Genomic DNA, 15,657 nt, shown 5'->3' with positions numbered 1-15,657 from the left:
CCAAAGCCCATCACCTCCAACCACACCCCGTCTTTCCCTGCTCCCCACCAGGGGGAGATTGTGCTCTTCGCCTCATTCTTCCTGGCAGGTCTTGTCCCCTCCTTCTCTGAGTTCTTCCTCATCGTCATCTCCTTCTACGACATCTGCCACCTCCACCTCAACCCCAACTCCATTATCATGTTGACAATCTTCGCTCACATGTGTGAGAACTTCATAGGGATCGAGCCATGCTTTGATCTCTTTCGGTTTTTCTACACGGTTCGGGTGCAGCCTGGGCCTGCCACTAGAAGCTGCGGCTGTCGTCTCCGTGACGATGTTGCAAGCTCTTACCTGGAGATGAACCTCAAATCTTCGTGTTCGGGCTGGAGGGACGAATGGTTCTACCTCATGACCGATGACTCCCTGGACAACCTCCGCGCGCCAGAGCTCTCCCAAGCCGACCGTCGAACTGCTGCTCCATGCCGGCCGAGTCAAGATGCTTGCTGAAGCCAGCATGGCAGGGTCGGACGTCGTCCGTGACTTCATCAAGCGCCGGATGTGTCCCTTGCGGCGGAGAGCCCACCCAGCATATCTGTATACCAGGAGTGATGATGACACCCGGGAGAGCTTCGCAGGTAACATCACAACCGTCCTTCTGTCATTGTCTGTTGGTCGAGTGGTTTCTTATTCCCTTTGATCAGATCTTTTCGATGAGGTCATTGACCTGCGGGTCAGGTTGCTGATGGTGGCGGTCGCCAGGAAGGGTGTCCCTCTGTGTGTCCCCCAGTGTGAGATCCCCCTACTGGAGAGGGCTCAGATGAGATTGGTATGTTTGGCATTTTTTCAAAATTTCCTGCTCGAGCCTTTTCCTAGGTCATGGTCTCATGGCTCAAAATATTTCCAGCATCTCCCCGAGGTAGATGTCCTATGACTGATAATCGACGAGGTCAAGGAGCTCTTCCAGGAGATTGAACGTGAGGGCCGCCAGCCCTCACCATTGCCTATCGCTACCTCGGACGCCCACTGACCTGGTCGCGACCCTAACCCGTCAAGTCGAGGAAGCAACCTGTCTACTCAGGGTCAGGCGGCGATTGCGGGCAGCAGTTCCGCGAGTGGTGCCGGCCTGCAGGGGGCCGACCCGCAGTAGGGGGCCAAACCGCCAAGACCCAGCGCCCCACGACCAGACTCGAACGGGCCAAGCCTGCCCCAACCTGGCTGGGTCCGACTAGAGACCTCATGACCAGATTGTTGTGGACCAAGGATCTGCGCAGAAGAGGCCGGCGGAGGACTCATCCACCGCAGAGGCTTCCAAAGACCCCTAGCGGGGCTGTCTTCCCCGACCGGTTGGTCCGGCGGTTTTGTGAGGACCAGAGTTGTGCTTAGCTCCCCGCCACCGTGGTAAGTTTCTTTTAGGTAAGTACAGATTCTTTGGACTTCAGTTCCTTCCTGATCCAATAACTTTGTTGTTTGCCACAGGCCCGTGGTAGCTCTCGCTGCTCTAGTCGTGACCCCTCCGACGACGGCCCCATCGAACATCCCAACACCTCTGCCAGCCCTGGCTTTGCCCTCTGGTGCATCGGTAGTGGTTTTGGTTCCTATGGCACCGGTCGAGGAGTCCGTGGCGGCCCCCGACCTGCTTGCTCTGGTCAGCCGCCTCCCCGCTTCTGTTCACAGGCTTGTTGAAGAGAAGGAAGCCGTGGCAAGTAGGTGTGCCAAGCTGGAAAAGTAGCTGGCCCAAGAAAGGTAGGTCGGGCGCCTGCAGCAGCAAAGGTGTGGCGAGCTCCAGCGGGAGAAGGCCACGCTTTCTACTGAAAACTTCAACCTTTCTACTGAGCACTCCCAGCTCAAGGAGGACGAGTGCACCGTGCTCCGCATTCTCTAGGATGCTTTCAAGGCACTGGCGGATCCCCTAGGGAGCCTCGGGCTAGGATCCACCGAGCCCAAGAACAACCACACCGTCCGGGCCTGGGCCTACGCCATCGGGGTCCTTGGCGGAACAATTTTCTATGCTCCGAGCCACCCTGACGATGAGGGGTGCCAAGGACGTGGTGTAGGCGGTGAGATCAACTGTGGAGTACATTTTTCGGTGCTACTGCAGTCGCGACCCCCATTTTAACCTGGACCTCATCCGGGTGGGAGCCGTGGTCACCGGGCCCGAAGCTAAGGAGAGGCTGCAGTGGGAGTGTCAAGGAGCGATGGACCACATGACTTCTGTCTTCCGGGTGGAGGCCACCGAGGAGTAAAAAACTTGATTGTAACTTTTGTCTTGTAATATATTTGAATGAAGCCTCCCATTTTTGTTCCTTGATGAGTTTGTGTTGTTGTGGTCGTAGAGTTCCTGGAGTGTCTGAACCATCCATCTGTATCGAGTCCCCACCTACACCTACCAGCCCCTAAGCTCTTGTCGAGCCCCCGATCCATCCTCCTAACGATCCCGCCGACCGACATATTTTGGAGGCGGTGGCCGAAGTGAGCTGGGGCTTTTGGTCAAGCGAGCGAGTACGCCGAGCGATCGTCAAGGTGTTGGTCCTTGGTTACCCATGTAAGGCCCGGCCAGCTGACTCCTATGTGGCTTACAACTTGTTTCTTGACCAGCCAGCCGGGAGGAGCTACTCGCGGTGTGGAGGGAACTAGAGTGAGTGATCCAGGAATGCGTCCTGCAAGGAGAGTGACGAGCAGCGAGTGAGATTCTACGACCATCTTAGTCGGGCCTTTACCCCCTTCGACTCCATGCTTCGGTCTGTCGGTGTTCAGGTTCGCTTGACACCTCGAAACACCGTGACTGGTCATATTAAGTGGCTTCTGGCGTCCTCCGAGGAGGTAGGAGGCCTCGAGCAAAGGATTCACGAGGAAGTTGGTGGCCACCTTTTTGAGGTCGAGGTCTCCAGCGCCTACCTTGCCCTCGCCTGCGCCCGCGCCTGCTTCCCTGATATGGACCTCTTGCCGGTAGTCGGTGCTGGTTTTGGAGGCACACGGATGACCTCGGAGGAACTCAACACTGGTGCTGATTCAATTTTGTATGCTGTTCGCTCCTACCTTTGGACTGTCCGGTTCGACCTACTTAGGGGTATTTTTGGGTCCTAGAAGTATTGTCTAGAGGTCATCTAGGGCCAGTCCCGGGTCTTGTTCGAGTGGTCGCTTTGCATCGAAGGATACTTGTCTTTGTGTGGATTTTTTCTATGCTTGAGCGGCGACTAGCCTCAGAGTGCCCGTAATGCCCAGGGAGGATCGCGTTGACCCGCTTGCAAGCTAGGTCTCGGCACTAAGGATGACCTTTAGCCCGACAAGCCTTTCAGTGGCGACCAGTGCTCGACCCGAGTTAGGGCTTGTGGCATTGTGGTCGTTAATCCTTGGGCGGCATCGCCCCAGCTGCTTGCGTGCAGTCAATTTTGGATCTCGTCCCATCAATCATGAGCGAGTGGGCTAAACAAACTTGGCTGCAAGAAAACAAAACACATATCCTAATCATTCTTGCCCCGACTGTCTGGTCGGCAGAAGAACGCTGACCAGGCGGTCAAGTTCTTGAAATGGAAATGCTTACAATTTGGTGGGAGGTTGCGTTTGTCCCTGAAGTCCTGCAACACAGAAAACTTGGTTTGTTGGATTTGAAAACACTTACAAGTCATGTGCACATTCGTCTGGAAGGTCCTGCAAAATAGAAAAACTGGCTCATCGTCGAGCAGCCTTATACACAGAACCGGCATTTCGCGAGTTGTGTTATTTGCTATTGACCGCCCTAGCAAACCTGACCCCGTCAGGCCGGGGAACTGTAGGTCATTTTGGAGCACCCCTCCCTCCCCGGGAGGAGCCTATTGCGACTTGCCCAGCCTTGGACTGAACCTAGGTCGAGGTCTCCCGTGACCAGTTCTCTTCCCGCACCTGGTGGTTGTGGTGGCGCCTGAGGCCTTGTTGGGACTGCCAAGTCACACTACCAGCGCTTGTATGGACCATAATTGCAGTTGTGGCGGTGATCTCCTTAACGGGCTTGGGTTTAATCCATTTCGTGGACTTGTCGACTACCATGCGTAGGAAGTTAAAATTGCCTGGGGCTTTAGGGAACAGTCCTACGGTGTCGAGCTCCTAGATAGTGAAAGGCCGAGAGAGTGGTATGGTTTGCAGTGCCTGGGCTAGTAGGTTGGTATTTCGGTCGTGGTACTGGCACGACCCGCACCATTTCACCTACTCGTAGGCATCCTGGAGGGCAGTATGAGGTTCGGCCTTCACGTATGCCTCCGAGGATGTTAGGGAACACTGTGCTCCCCCCTCATCCTGAGTGATGTATTTTAGTAAAGTGTCGTTCCTCCCTTGGTGGCAGAAGCGTCCCTCTACCCAGGAGGATTCTCGTGGTCTGCCCGCGTGACCCTTTCTGTTGACACATCATCGTCAGGGTCTGCTTGATTCTGAAGGTAGTCCAAGATTTGATCCATCCAGGTCATGCCCAAACCGAGGGAAGCGTTGTCTCTAATGTTCCATTTCCCAGCGGAGCATCCCTTCCACGTTGGCCCGAGACCGTGGTGGGTGGTTGTCGGTGACATGGAAATCGGGGGTCCCCGAGTCCTGAGGCCAGAACAGCAGAGTGTCACGTGGGGCCTTCCCTCGGGGACCTCTCCCCGAGGTCCGAGAAGACAAAGTTCCGGGAGAGGGCGCTCGGGGCTATGAACAGTGGTCCCCGAGTACCCGAGTTCCTCGATGACCCGAGCAGGCACAGTTCCGAGAGAGGGCGCTCGGGGCCATGAACAGTGGTCCCCGAGTACCCGAGTTCCCCGATGACCCGAGCAGGCACAGTTCCGAGAGAGGGCACTCGGGGCCAAGAACAGTGGTCCCCGAGTACCCGAGTTCCCCGATGACCCGAGCAGGCATAGTTCCGGGAGTTGGCACTCGGGGCCATGAACAGTGGTCCCCGAGTGCCCGAGTTCCCTGAGGACCAAGAAAAGGGCATGTCCGGAAGAGAGTGCTCGGGGCTATGAATAGTAGTCCCCGAGCACTCACAGTTCCCCGAGGACCTAAGAAGCCCCTTGCCCGTGGACCCCACAAGGGCTCAGCGGTGAGGTGTCAATTGGTGAGAGGCCCGATGCTGCATTTAAGAGGGAGCGTGGCCTGTCACTTCCAACCACTCCCCCCACGCCTGCTGTCAGCCCCTGCCACTACCTGGCAGGGGTGCGTGGGGACATTTAATGCGGCGGGTCCCATCGCGTGTCATCTGGCGTGCCTCGGGATATCGACGCAGGGCTCGAGGCATATTGCCTGCCGCTCTGCTGCGTCAGGCTCGCTCTGACCGGGTGGACACGCGGGGTTGCTCGGTGGCTGCCCGATGGGCCCTCCCCGCAGCACCCGCTGAAAAGCGGGATGATGACGACAGGACCGGACGGGGGCGTGTTTTCAACCCCCCGTAACATCAAACTGCAGCCCATGATGGTTGCTTTTCATTTATGGTGCCTTGGAACTCGCGCCATCCTTTCTGGGCATGCCAGGTCCCCCCCTCGACGGTATAAAAGGAGGCGGTGCATCCCGACGGCGGAGACAGGTTCAGAAGACAACGGCTTCTTCAGGACCGAGATAAGCTGATAAAGAACAAGAAGCACGAAGCTCTAGACTTAGACAAAAACCCTTGTAACACAAGAGATCCTTAGAGAGGTATTTCCAGAGCATTTATAGCATACACACATGAGTAGGGTACTACGCTCTGTGCGGCCCGAACTTGTCTAAAATCCCCTGAGCATTTATTTCCTCTAGCATCCGATCATCCATCCCACCTACATCTCATTTGCTCTCATTTATTTCACGTACGAGGTAGATTCAGAATCATCCCCCTGGCCGAATCTCATAGGGGGTCCCTCCGGATCCCCGCTTGTGGAGTTCATCCTCCGACAGCTGGCGTGCCAGGTAGGGGGGTTGCATCCCTGAATCCGCTTTGTTTTCTGCAGAAAAGATGGCAGGTGGACATCGTCTCCAACGCACCGACTCTGACTCCAGCGAAGAAGTGGAGCCCATCGCTCAGGAGGCCCCAGTTTCTGCTGCTCCTCAGCAGCAGCTGCAGCGGTCCGCCTGTACGACGCTCTCCTCCCATGGGGACAATAGCGCTGGGCCTAGCAGGGCCGCCGCCGCCATCGCAGGCGGGCAGCCTAACCCTCAGCAAGCGGCCGATGCCCCTGCCGCAAGATCCATATCCGGACAGCGCCGGACACCGTTCCTGCGCAAGCTCACCTTCGGTGATGCTAGCCCTGGGAGTGCGTTTCTTGCAGCGCAAGCGCTTCTCAGGCACCCGCTTGTCCAAGCATCGGGGGAAACCCCAGAAGGCCGTTGGCTGCAAGAGATGCCCGCCCTAGTGGGCACAGCTCACCAGCAAGTGCTGGCCGAAAGATTGCGTGCCACCTCCCACTGCGGCGCAACCAAAGCCGGTCCATCCTTAGGTGGTGGCAGAACTGGCCGGGGGGCCTCCAGGCGGAGTGCTGCCCCTGGCCCCCACAGGAGCCCAGGACCTCCGCTTACACCTCAATGAGCGGAGGGCCGTCGAGGATGCGCGCGTCACCCTTGAGCGTCACCGGGAGTCCTGGCACGAGGCCGAGGCAGAGGACCAGGCTTCCTCTATGCCGACCCATGACTACCAGGGTTCCCCGGCGCGTCGGTGTTCGCCCCCCAAGGGCGCTGCTCGCACCACGGGATACGGCACAGGCTGCCGCGCATTCATGAAGTTCAGGCCAGGACTACCGGAGAAGTACGATGGGTCCATCGACTCCGTCGAGTTCTTCCAGATCTACACCACCGCCGTCCAAGCGGTGGGCGGTAGTGAAAAGGTTATGGTCAATTACTTCCACGTAGCCTTGAGTGGCTCTGCCCGCTCCTGGCTTATGAACTTACCCCCAGGGTCCATTAGCTCCTGGGATGATCTATGCCACCAGTTCGTGACCAATTTTTAGGGCACCTTCATGCGCCCCGGCTTGGAGTGCGACCTCCACGCCGTGAAGCAGCAAGAAGGGGAGACGCTGAGGCGCTTCATACAGCGCTTCAGCCAGGTCCGCAACACCATCCCGCGGATCACCCCCATGCCATCATCGTCGCATTCCGGCAGGGCGTCCGCGATGAGCGGATGCTCGAAAAGCTAGGTACGCATGAGATCGAAACCACCGCGGAGCTGTTCACGTTGGCCGACAAGTGCGCAAAGGCGGCGGAAGCTCCGGCGTGGCATATCCCGCGCCCTGAGCAACACGCTGCCGACCAACAAGGTTCTTCCCACTTCGACAGGCGGGAAAAGAAAAAGAGAAGGAGGCACGATGCTGCCCCTGTTGTACCGGCAGAGGGCCCCGCCTGCAGGCTGACTGAGGGCCCTGACCACAGGCTGGCACGCCAGGCGGCTGCCGACAGAAGGCCCGCTCCTGTGAGGGCTCCCGCTCCCGCGAAGCCTGAGCCGGGAAAGTGGTGCTAGATCCACTAGACTGACTGGCACGACCTCATAGAGTGCCGGTCGGTCAAAGGCCTCGTTGAGCGGCACCAGAAGGAGCGCGAGGAGCACTGCAGAGGCGGCGACGACAGAGCCGCCCCCGAGAATCATGAACTCGAGTTCCAAGAGCCCGAGCACACCGTCGCCTTCATCGATAGGGGCGCGTACACGCCCTCCTCTCGTTGCTGCGTCAAGACAATGCGGCGTGAGGTGTGCTCGATCACCCTGAGCATTGCGGCCATAAGGCCCCTAAAGTGGTTAGACACCCCGATCACCTTCAGTCTGGCGGACCACCTGCGAGTACTGCAGGGGTGGGGTGACTACCTCTGGTAGTGTCCCCCACCATCTGCAATGTAAAGGTCAGCCGAGTCCTGATCGATGGGGGTGCAGGCCTAAACCTCCTGTCCCAGGAGGCCTTCAAGAAGCTACAAGTGCTTTCCAGGCGCATAAATCCGTCGCTCCCCTTCTACGGGGTGACACCGAGGCACACCCTGCCCCTCGGGCAGGTCGAGCTGCCCGTCACATTCTGGAGCCGGGACAATTTCCGGACGGAGAACGTCATCTTCGATGTCGCAGAAGTCCCTCTCCCCTACAACGCCATACTCGGGCGCCCGGCGCTCGCCCGGTTCATGGTGGTCACGCACTATGCCTACCTCACGGTCAAAATGTCGGGCCCCGCAGGCCCCATCTCCGTGCCCGCCGAGACCGACAGCGCTGTCTCTTGCGCCGAGCAGCTATACTCTGCCTTGGTCTCTGCTTGGGCCGAGGTCGAAGGACACCCAGGGCCCTGAGACCCTCTTCATCCAAACCCCGACTCGCCGCCGACGCCTCCATCCCCACGAAGAAGGTCATGGTGGGCGAAGACTCATCCCAGGTCGTCCAGATCGGCGGTGACTTGGGTGAAAAATAGGAAAGCGCGCTCGTCACCTTCCTCCGGGCTAACGTTGACGTGTTTGCTTGGCAGCCGTCCGATATGCCACCTTGCTGTGCGACTAGACGCACGGCTAGTGAGGCAGAAGGTCTGACGGTAGGCGCCCAAGCGCCAGGAGTTCATCTGGGAGCAAGTCAGCAAGCTCCTTGATGCCGGCTTCATCCGAGAGGTCCTTCACCAAGAGTGGCTGGCAAACCCAGTCATCGTCCCGAAGGCCAACAGCAAGCTTTGCATGTGTGTCTACTACACCGACCTAAACAAGGCTTGTCCGAAAGATCCTTTTCCTTTACCCCGCATAGATCAAATTGTAGATTTCACTGCAGGATGCGATCTTTTGTGTTTCTTAGATGCAAATTCGGGTTATCACCAAATCCGTATGGCCAAGCAGGACGAGGAAAAAACATCTTTTACTACCCCGGTGGGGACCTATTGCTATGTCTCAATGCCTTTTGGTTTGCACAACGCTGGGTCGTCATTGTAGCGGGCCATGCGCATTACCCTTGATTCACAGGTTGGTCGCAACGTCGAAGCTTACATCGACGACCTCGTGGTCAAATCCCGAGACCGCGCCACCCTGCTGGAGGACTTGGCCGAGACTCTCAATAGTCTCCGCACCACTCGCCTGAAGCTCAACCCCGATAAATGCATCTTCGGGGTACCCGCGGGCAAGCTCCTTGGTTTCTTGGTTTCCAGCCGAGGAATCGAGGCCAATCCGGAGAAGATCCGGGCCATCGAACAGATGCGTCCCTCGGCTCGACTCAAGGAAGTCCAGCGTCTCTCTGGCTGCATGGCGGCCCTGGGGCGCTTCATCTCCAAGCTCGGGGAGCGAGGACTCCCACTCTTCAAACTGCTGAAGAAGACTGGTCATTTTGACTGGACACCGGAGGTCGAGCAGGCCTTCCAGGACTTGAAGAAATATCTCACCTCACCGCCCGTACTGGTGGATCCCTCCGAGGGCGAGCCTTTATTTCTCTACGTCTCGGCCACTCTTCAGGTCGTGAGCATGGTATTGGTGGTGGAGCGTGACGAGTGCTCAGGGCAAGGTGCTGGGTCCGAGCTCCCAGCCGCCCCCGAGCAGCCTTCAGTTCTCGGGGCTCCTCCCGAGCAGGGAGTCGAGCCCGATACCACGGCTCCTCCTGACCATGGAGTCGAGCCCGAGAGCCCGACCGGCCCCGACCACTGTGCCGAGCTCGGGGGCTGTGACAAGTCCTCGGGCGAGGCCCCAGTCTGGGCCCGCCGTGTACAGCGACCGGTGTACTTCGTTAGTGAAGTCCTCCGAGACGCCAAGACAAGATACCCTAAAGCCCAGAAGATGCTCTATGATGTACTCGTCGCTTCCAGGAAGCTGCGCCACTACTTCCAGGCGCACAAGGTCTCGGTGGTAACCACGTACCCACTGGGGCCGATCCTCCGGAATCGAGAAAGCACCGAGCGTATCGTCAAGTGGGTAGTGGAAATGGCGGAGTTTGATCTGCACTTTGTCAGCCGTTAGGCAATCAAGAGCCAAGCTCTGTCTGACTTTTTGGCGGAGGGGACGCCGGTCCCCGAGATCGACAATGAAGAGATTTCGACGTACCCCGGGCAAGATGGACCGAGGTACTGGGTCATGCACTTTGATGGCTCCCTCACGATGAAAGGCACAAGGGCTGGAGTGGTGTTCACCTCCCTAACGGGTGAAGTACTCCAGTACGTCGTGCAACTGCATTTTCGAGAAACCAACAACATGGCGGAATATGAGGGCCTCATCGCTGGCATCTGAGCAGCGGTGGGCCTCGGGATCCGGTGCCTGCTGGTCAGTGGAGACTCCCAGCTGGTGGTCAACCAAGTATCCAAGGAATACCAGTGCGTGGATCCTCAGATGGCGGCGTACATGGCGGAAGTCAGGAGGCTGGAGAGGCACTTTGATGGCCTGGAGCTACGGCCCATACCTCACCGCGACAACGCTCTGGCCGATGACCTCTCTCGCTTGGCCTCTACCTAGGCGCTCATCCCAGCCGGAGCCTTTGAAGAAAGGCTCACACGGCCATCCATCCTCCCTGCCGACCAGGATGAAGGGGAACCCTCGAGCCTAGTTGAGGGAACCCAGGCAGCACCCTCAGTGGGAGGTCCCGTCAGGGTGCCGCCGCCCAGTGAGCGCGCTGTGCTTGCCGGTGGTTCTTAAGATGCCTCGTGGGTCGACGAGATGCGAGGGTACTTGAAAGAAAACATCCTTCCCAGGGATGATGCCTCTACGGGGAGGATTGCACGGCAGTCCAAACACTATGCCATAGTAGATGGGGATCTCTACCGGCGTGGCACGGACGGTGTCCTCCTGAAATGCATCACCCGGGCAGAAGGCAGTGAGCTTCTCACTGAGATCCACAAGGGCGAGTGCGGTGGCCATGCATCGTTCCGCACGCTGGTCTGGAAGGCCTTTCGACAAGGCTTCTACTGGCCTACAGCTCTCCAGGACGCTTCCGAGTTGGTTCGGCGCTGCAGGGCGTGCCAGTTCCATGCAAAACAATTCACCAGCCAGCTCAGGCTCTCCATACCATCCCCCTGTCATGGCCCTTTGTGGTCTGGGGGCGGGACATCCTGGGTCCATTCCCCCGAGCAATCGGGGGCTATGAGTACCTCCACCAAGTGGCCGGAGGCGGTCCCAGTTGTCAAGGTTACCAAAAACACGGCAATCCAATTCATCCACGGTATCACAAGTCGCTTCGGCGTCCCGAATAGGATCATCACCGACAATGGCACCCAATTCACAAGTGCCTTGTTCGGGGACTACTGCGAGGACCTCGGCATCAAACTCTGCTTCGCCTCTGTTGCTCATCCTCGGAGCAATGGGCAAGTTGAGCGTGCAAATGCCAAGATACTGAAGGGGCTCAAAACTCGGACCTACGATGTGCTCGCAAAGCATGGAAAAGGGAGGATCGACGCTTGCTGTGTTATGGGCCAACCAGACCACGCCAAGCCGCGCCACCGGGGAGACTCTGTTCTTCCTCGTGTACGGCGCTGAGGCGGTCCTCCCCTCCGAGCTCACTCTCAGCTCCCCTCGGGTGAATGCCTATTCAGAAGGCGAACAGGAACAGCGAAGACGCGACGACGTCAATCACTTGGAGGAGCACCGGTGACAAGCTGCCGTCCGAGCAGCCAGATACCAGCAGAGCCTGCAGCGTTATCATCAGCGTCACATCCGGGCCCGGTCACTCAAGGTTGCGGATCTAGTTCTCCGACGTGCTCAAACGAGGAAAGGAAAGAATAAACTGTCCCCTATGTGGGAAGGCCCCTTCATCGTGATCGGTGTCCCGCGACAAGGCTAGTTTCGGCTGGCCACAGAGGACTGGCAACTGCTCCCAAACGCGTGGAACATCGAGCATCTGCGCAAATTTTATCCCTAGGTGGACATGTTTGTGCTCGGGCCAACCAGGCCAGGGGTCCCCCCTGCCCAAGTTGGCCGGGGGCTACCACCAACCATGTAAGTTACCACTTCTGTACAAAATTGTCAATATACACTCTTATTTCTAGTTTTCTCTCTGGAATCCATATGTTTAATCTGTTTGGTGAGATGCTCGATTTGTGCAAGAAAAACACGCTCTCTCATTTTTCCCGTTGATAAAAGCGGATCCCAGTCGGTATGCGCGCAGGCAGTAGCTACTGACTTAAGTCTGTTGTGGTAGGCTGTGGTGTCTGGCTACATGGCAGTGCCCCGAGCACCACCGAGCCTCTGGGCTTCTCGGGTAATCCTACTGCTTGAGCAAAGAGCGGTCGGGAATGCCTAGACCCCAGGGGCGGGCTGTCGGTGCTCGGCCTGGTCAGTCCTGCCCTGGGCACCACCGAACCATTGGACCTCTGGGTTATGGCTCTGTCTGTACACTTCGCCGGTCCGGGTATTCGAGAGGTCTCGGGTCAAAAACGAGAGCAGTCTATAATAAGTACCGCACTAACAGAGCGCACCAAGCAAAGAGTCTTTACCTATTTCTTAAGTTTACAGATCGATAACCAAGAACAAAGCAGCCCGACCAAAAAGGCCTCAGTGCCCAGGGCACTGCTCGAACTTACGGGGTCCTCGGGTAATCCTACCACTCGAACATGAGTGGTCAGGACCGCCTAGCCTCTGGTTCTCGCACCTGCTTTCTAGTACTCGGGCGCTCCGTACGAGGAAACCAACATTCCCAGACGCCTCGAGCTCGGGGCACCTACCCCCTCCTGGATCGGTCGGCCGGATGGCTGACAGCTGTCCAGTGAGTAACTAAAGTTATATGAATTTCTTTTGATACATACGCAATAAATTATCGTTCCCGAGTTATCCTCGGGACCCCCGCATTCTAATCTGTTCAACGAGATGGTCTCCTCGCGCGCAAAACCCTGCCCACGTGTTCGCTTTTCTGGAATGACAAAAACAGACAGTAGTCGGTGTACCGTACAGGCGGCAATGTCTGACCGAGGTCCTTTATGGTGGCCGTGGTGTTCGGCCGGCTTGGTAGTACCCCGGGCACTACCGAGTCTCTGGGGTTCTCGGGTAATCCTACTGCTTGAACAAAGAGTGGTCGGGACCGCCTAGACCCCAGGGGCGGGCTGTCGGTGCTCGGTCTGGTCAGTCTTACCCCAGACACCACCAAACCGTGGGGACTCTTGGTCGCGTTTCCACTCGCACGTGTCTCTGGTCTACTTGTTTGGGAGGTCGCAGAGTGCAAGTGTTCACTGGTCGTGGTGTGCACCGTGCTGGATGGACTCCTCTCCCGAGCAAGGAAGTTCGTGTCTGTGTCTCTGACTTAGCAACTGCGGACTCGCGAGGGCTCGAGGGCTGGATGCTCGGGTGGTCTCACTACTCGTACAATGAGTGGTCAAGGCAACCTAACTCTCGGTCCGGCCAGTACCTCTCGGGACATCAAGCAAAAAGCAAACAATATAAAGACGAACACAATGGAGTTTTGATCCCAAAGAAAGGCTTCTATTATATTTCAAAGGAACTTTTCTGGAGGGGATCACTCTTATATTTACAACATTCAAAAAACAAAAAATTAACTATCCGCAGGCTCCGGCGGAGGCGAAGACACGTCGCTGCTGCCATTGCTGCTCAGTTTCGGCTCCGGCTCCCACATAAAACACGCCGCCACCTCAGCGGCAAATGGCTTCCCGGGCGGTAGCTTCCTCGGCTTCGACCATGCCCTGCCGGACTGGCTCCAGCGGGAAAGCGGGGTCTCAGCTGCGATAGTAGGTGAGAACGTGCTCGGCCACCGCTTGGGCCAGAACACGCCCCTCCCGGGACACCAGCTCCAGCACAACATCTGGAAGACCCTCGAGGTGCTGGGTAATCTCCGCAAAGCTGAGGGCGAGGTGGCCAGTTGTCTCCTTGTCCAGCCCCTGCTCGCCCACGTGCACATGCCCGAGCCCGGCTGCCTTCACGGAGTTCTGTGCCTGCTGGAGGATGTCCCGCATCATCAGCTTCACGTTGGTCCGCTCGGCGATGACGGTCTCGAGCTCGTCCTTTGCGATCTTCAATCGGTCCTCGAGGCTAGTACCATCGGCTGCGCTGGTAGGGACGCCCCTCGTGGACTGGTACTCAGCTTGGGCTCGCAACACTTGCTCGGCCCAGGCCTCGACGGCCTGCTCTCGGGTGGCCACATCGGCCTCATGCTTGGCGACCAGCTCCTCCCGGGTGGTGAGAGCCGACGATGCCAAGGCGGCATCCGCCTCGCGCCGCGCGATCTGCTCCTCCCGGGCATCAAGGGCCACCACCGTTATCTCGATGTCGGTCTCGCGTACCATGACCTCCTACTCTCGGTGAAGGACTTCGGCGCGGCCATGCTCGAGCTCATTGTTCTGGCGGGCCAAGTTCGCCTGAGCAGACCGCACGACCTCCTCCTTTTTGCTGGCCGCCTCTTCTCGAGACAGCAGCTGCCACTCCAGAGTAAGTAGCTCCGCGGCCTACCTCCGGGATGCCTGGTCGTGCTCGGTCGCGAGCCGCTCCATGCGGCGGGCCTTCTCCTGCGTGGCGACGGCTTCGTCGTGTGTCTCCTCCAGCGCTTCTCGCTCCTCGACCACCTCGCGCATTGACTTCTCGTAAGACGCGCGGGCCGAGGCTATACGGGTCTCTAAAAGTTTCCCGACCTCTTCTAGACGCCCCCTCTCTTCAACCAGGGTGGCACGCTCTTTGTCAAGCTCGGCCCGCTCCGCCGCCACGGCCACTTCGAGTTGCCCGATGACCTCCCAGGCACTTCCCAGCACCTCCAGGAGGGGTTTCGGGGCCTGTCCAGAAGGTGGCCGGGGGCTGGGTCCCCTACGAGCCCTCTCTGCAGAGGCACTTGGGGTCCCTGACGGCTGCCGCACTGGCGCCGCCCTCGGCGCGACCATCTCCCCTGCGGCCACTCACTCCTTCCTCGGAGGGCTTGGGGAAGGTTCGGTCGGCGCCTGCTGCTCGGGACCGGCCGGGGCCCTCGGCTCAAGGCTTGCTGGTGCCCTCGGCTCTGGAACAGGCATGCTCGGCCCCAGAGCAGGGGCCGACCTCGACTCCTCCGGTTGCCTTTGGCCTCCTGCGGGGTCCTTGGGCGGCCTGAAAACAAAAAAAGGTTAGTGACAAGCCAACATCCGGGCAGATGTGCTCGAGACAGAAAGGGAGCTTACGTGGTCTTCGGCCCGCGGTACCGCCACCGAGACTCCAAAATCCAGAAGTCGGGGCTCTGCGGCTTTGGTCCGGGCTCCGCCTTCCTCCTCTTCGGGGGAGGGCTCTATCCCTCGGGTCGTTGCGGGCTGGCCCCTGCGGCCGCCCTGGAGCCTTTCCCCGGTGGATGGTCGACCTGGCCGCCAGCCGTTGCACCGCTAGCCGGGCCCTGGCCCTCGGGCTCCCACGCCTTAGATCTGGCCTCCGTCCCGGACTCCGCTCCCGAAGATTGGCTGCCCCGGCCACCCTCCGTCGCGCCGCCCGCCGCCGGCCGTTGTCGCGGAGGTGACGCAAACAACGATGAAGACGCCTGAGGGACGTATCCCCGGGGACGCTTCCCCTTGTCTCCACGGGCCATCGGCCTGCCGCCGGCCTACTGCCTGCTGCCTGCAGCATCCCTGCCACCGGCCTGCTACCTGCTGCCTGCCTCTTTATCCACCCCAGGGATTTGTATGGTCCCGGGGTTCCGACGCCCTGGACGATCCACTAGGCCCTGGGCGTCGAACTCCGGCATGGACGCCTGCAGCACCACCTGGCCCGGGTCTGCGCAGAGCGCCAGGTCCACTTAGGGCAAAACTGCCCGGGCGAGGTCGTCGACGTCGGTCACCACCTTCAGCAAGGTCGCTAGCGCCTCCTCGTCGAGGTCCCCGTCCGGGCCGATGTGGG

The sequence above is a fragment of the Phragmites australis genome, chromosome 23 (assembly GCF_958298935.1).
Source record: "Phragmites australis chromosome 23, lpPhrAust1.1, whole genome shotgun sequence".
Lineage (NCBI taxonomy): Eukaryota > Viridiplantae > Streptophyta > Magnoliopsida > Poales > Poaceae > Phragmites > Phragmites australis.
The sequence above is the reverse complement of the archived record's forward strand: the minus strand, read 5'-3'. Positions refer to the sequence as shown.